This window comes from Dysidea avara, chromosome 2, assembly GCF_963678975.1.
Source record: "Dysidea avara chromosome 2, odDysAvar1.4, whole genome shotgun sequence".
NCBI lineage: Eukaryota > Metazoa > Porifera > Demospongiae > Dictyoceratida > Dysideidae > Dysidea > Dysidea avara.
The window spans coordinates 44139512-44144490 of NC_089273.1; the positions used below are offsets into that span (position 1 = coordinate 44139512).

General features: G+C 38.4%; 1 long non-coding RNA gene across 1 annotated transcript; it reads left to right on the forward strand.

The window, feature by feature from the left end:
* The first annotated feature begins 1267 nt into the window (after positions 1 to 1267).
* LOC136245551 (uncharacterized) lies at positions 1268 to 3664 on the forward strand. The gene is made up of 3 exons (XR_010695927.1): positions 1268 to 1727; positions 1782 to 2012; positions 3451 to 3664. It is a non-coding gene; the product is annotated as an uncharacterized lncRNA (long non-coding RNA).
* Positions 3665 to 4979: the final 1315 nt, after the last annotated feature.

The window sequence follows — 4979 nt, forward strand, 5'->3', positions numbered from 1 at the left end:
GTGACAACATATTGGTGTTAATTTTCGTGAATAATCGCTCATAACTCTTTGCCTGTTTATTGTATTCCAGCCAAAGTTGGTACAGAGATGCGCCTTTATATCCCCCTTCTGTGTGCCAAATTTCAAGGCAATCGGATATGGCGTGCGAGTTTTATAGCAGTTTTTGTAAGTGTGCGACAAGAAAAAGAAAAATTAGAAGAAGAAAAAACAAACGAAGAAACTGAGCCAATTTTTGAAGTCGTATATCTCGGAAACGCGCAAAGCGATTTCGCTCAAATTTGGAATGTGGAGTGGTACAGTTGGGGGGCATGTCCACAGCAAAAATCGTCTTGTTTCATCAAGGAAGCACAGAGCTACGGAGGTGCGAAAATTGCGTTTTCTTTCTTCCTGTCAATATACTCACGGGTGTTACGCGCCGGCTTCTTGGGCCGCACGACACACTACCGTGTGTCTTGATAGAGAAGTCACAGTAGTCTTTTGAGGAGTAGTGTAGCAAGCTATATGTATACAGTTATAAATAAGGAAATGTAGTTGGTGAGGGCATCTATGGTGAGGGGCAGCTATATATTGTCAGCAGGTAATGACCTTTTTTTTATCTTCAACTTACAGCTAGACTGAAGTTACAATTTAAAGTGGAACCCCCCCTTTTAAAAGTCTGGATCCTGCCCTGTAATTATATAATCAACTCCTTCATGTATTACAGTAGCTACTACGTGTTTCAGCATGTCTCGAGCACTTAGCCAGATTGCCAGTTGCTCACAGCACTAATCACCTGTGGGCACTGAAACCATCTCTGCCTCTGGATCCAGATTGCACTACTTGTCCTGAACAATTAAATTGATCAAATCTGATAAGTGTGAACCAAAGTGTAACCAAACAAGACTACCAAGCAGGGCTGGCTCTGGCAAAATAGGGGCGGGTGGGCCACCACAGTTGAGGGCATAGCAATTGTAGCATATTTTCAAGGGGGTCTGGGGGCAGGCCCCCCCTCCACCAGGAAAATTTTTAAAATCATCACTCAAGCCTGAGATGCAGCAATCTGAAAGCATTTTTAACGTAATTTAGTTGGGTGCTGACAGTTGCATGCTGCTCAACAGAATCTTTGAAGTAAGTCTGAGTGTACTGAAGGGCTGAAATAATATGAAGTAGCAAACTCTTACGTGCAATTGTATGGCTTCTCATACGTTAGTCTGTGCACTAGAGTTTAAAACCATAGATTATAGCCCTCTATATAATCTATGGTATAGCTACATATAATATTTAGCTAGCTGTACATAATATGAGGGAAGATACTCTCTTTCTCTTCTAGAGTAAAAGGTTGGGTGGGTCGCAAAGAGCAAGAATTTTAACCGATCGATTTTAACCTAAGCGCGCAACTTAATAGTTTTTTTCTGACAAAAGTTGAGGCGTTTGTTATGCTGCGCGGGAACATTAAAAATGGCGACATTGGCAGGTGCTGGCAGAAAGTTGGAGAGAATCGAAGCGTTCTTCTGTGACATAGAGAAAGAGAAGATTCCGCAAGCAAGTAGTGAAATAAAAGAATGCCAGTGAAGCGGCCGTCTCGACTCGAGGGGTTCTGGACTCAAGTCACTACTCGCACATCACCCGCCTACCTTAACAACTGTAATTCCATATGGGTATGTGAAAAGGAATGGTATTATTGCCACTGCTTCTAATGTGAGGAAACAAACAAGCTCTTCTTACTACAACTCGGTGCAGGAAACAAGGTAGGCATCATTTAGAGTCGCCTAGTCCAGTACACAAATATTTATTATATCCAGGTTATCAAAATCGCACTCATCAATAGAGTAGTATGTCTGGAGATAAATATAGTGTTACTCGTCAGCAGAATGTATCACCAGATATATTAAGAGAATGGTAGCTTTGCCAAGATGGTGAACATCATTAAGACTATAGCACCTGTTGAAAAAGTCCATCGGACCTCAGGATGCCAACCTACAATTGAGTTTGAGCTGTTACTGAATGTCGTTGATGTGTCACCTGGTCTGTAGGTGAGGTTCTCTTTTGTGATTACAAGTCTTGTTTGTAATTATGTATTTGTTTGTAGTATGTGTTTATTCTGTGGTGTATCATTAAACAAGGCCACAAACAGACATCCTGTTCAAAATATGTGTAACCTTATATCCTACATTGCTCATATCTTGCCTACAGTAATTGTGCTAAGTAGTACCTTGAGTAGTATGTATGCATTCCCAGGTGCATTTGGATTGAACATAATACCACACAGTACTTTACCATTATTTGTAACTTGATTTTAGAAAGCGGATCCAAATTATACACCAGGGGAAATTGAACGACCACCTCTAGTGGGTAGCTACAATATCAAACTATCCGGCGATTTTGATGCTCAAATCTGGTTTCTTGAGGTTATGTTTTCTGGGTGCCCTGTCAGGCTCTAGTCACATTTTCTGGCTTTTACACGAGGACCTTGCTTCATGAGAATCAGTGGTGGATGGCCTTCAACAGCCAGCCAAAGATTTTGGTATTGATTCTGCTGTATTTCAGCCACTTAAGGAGCTAGTTTTCAAGAATAGCTGCCAACCTGCTACTAATAGGCCTAATGTATTTTGTGGAGTAGACTCACACTAAGTTAGAAACAGCTTCTTAACAATTATCCAGGAATTTCCTAGTTCTTGTACCACTGTAGACACTAATGTCAAGCTAACACTACTGAAGCTGCTCTTCCTACAAAGTCACAAATATCGCACGTGCACTAATTTATTAGAATATTTACAAGACGTTATAATAGTGCATAAATAGTTAGATATAGGCTACACATAGCCTTTTCTACACAGTCTATATAGTGACAACATATTTTTAGATGTAAACTAACTTAGCGGGCAGCATTAAGCGGATAGCGCAATACTAACAACATTGCTAAGTATTTACTTCTGGTCATTCACAGTAGCCTATCCACTAGTACTAAGCAGTAAAGCAGCAAAGGAATTAATCTTACGCAACTACAATAGCCTCCACCACTGCTAGTATGCACAAGTACACATGTTTTGTAAACATTCTATTAAATTAGTGCATTCGCAAACTCTGTAACTTTGTAGGAAGAGCAGCTTCAACAGTTTTAGCTTGATAATGGTGTTTCCAGTGGTACAGGAGCTAGATAATGCCTGGATAACTGTTAAGAAGCTGTTTAGTTCAGTGCATGAGTCCAGTCTGCGAGTCCAGTCTGCGAAATACATTAGGTCCTACTATTAATGTGTTTTCTATGCATAGTATTAATGTATTCAGTTTTTCATATTTGTTGGCCCTGACCACAAACATTTTTCGTATGGTTACACTGGATCTGTTTTCAGTAATCTTGCATCGTTCAACTTTCTTAAATGTCCAAGAAAAATAGTTATATTGTAGTGTAGGTTGCATTTTTTTGTTAATGTGTATTATACCGTAAATTCATTTACATTATACAATTTGCAGAACCTTCAATAAAGTGGAGCAGCTGTAATATGCCAAACTTAAGGGCAAGGTGGAAATGGCTATCAATCAAGAAGATATTAAGTGACATCGATACACCAAGAGAGCAGAGAGACATCTAGCAAGGAGTGACACGATGGGCTAATGAAAGTTAAAACTCAAGCTTAAGGAGTAAACATGCTGATATGATGATAAAGATGGTAGTCAATTCACACTTTGTCCCAAGCAAAAGAAATTTCGTGATGGGTCACAAAATCTGATATATGGTACTGTACTATGTGACTAACTTGTAGCTATACTATACCCTTGTAACTGTGTACATGTATATAATGTAATACCATGTAGATATTATTGTTTACAGTTTTTACCACATGTATAAGTTTCATTGATACTGTACAAGAAATGTATTTGAAATTTCATTAATACTGTATAGAAGAAATCTGTTGGAAATGTCATAGATATTGTATAAGGGAAATCTGTAGGAAATTTCATAGATATTGTATAGGGGAAATCTATAGGAAATTTCATAGATATTGTATAGAGGAAATCTACAGGAAATTTCATAGATATTGTATAGGGGAAATCTATAGGAAATTCCATAGATATTGTATAGAGGAAATGTATTGGAAATTTCATAAATACATTATAGAAGAAATCTGCAGGAAATTTCATATGTCCAGTGCAGGAAATCTGTATGAAATTGTGCCCTATCATGTAGTAGGAAATGTACAGGAAATTTGCAAATTTCCTGTACATTTCCATCTCCCGGATATGTGCTGGAAATGTCACCTGTCCTGTAAATTTCCTGCACATATCCTGCTACAGGAAATGCCACATTTTTTCCTGTGTATTGCTACATTGAATGTAAAATATGCAGGTGAACCTGTCTACTTGGCACTGTCTGTTATCTTAGGATTGTGTGCAATTCTCTCTCTTGGCATAATCTCTATTGTACGACTACCATTTGTCTTATCATGAAGTACAAACCATACAGTACATGTGTATGTAGTGTTGTAGTAACCATGTATCCTACAAGTTATAGTCATGGAGTCAGCTAAATTAAGTGGTGACAGTTAATTGTCTTGTTATTCTATAGCTGATACAAAGGTTCTATATAGTTTTTGCACAACAGCAATAACTAGCGAAATCACATGCACAAGATTTCAACCAATCAAATTGATTCATTTTGAACTTTAAATTATATTACCGCATGTGACTTCTGTTTTAGATTTGTTGACGTGTAATAACTATTAGAACCTCTGTACATAGCTGAAACTGGGCAATGTTGACAAGTCTGGCATGATCACACCTTTCTTTTGTTTGTGTGTGGGTTTCTTTGTGTGTGAGGGAGTGGTCTAACTACATGAGACTAACATACTTACAACCAGTTTCCCAAATATTTGTTTAAAAAGGGAAAACACCTGAGTCCGGTAGTCCAGTCCACCAGTCCAGTCCACTAGTCCAGTCCAGTGATTGTATACAACCCTTAAAGACCTGATCTAAATTTCATTTAGACACTTGGTCACTTAGTG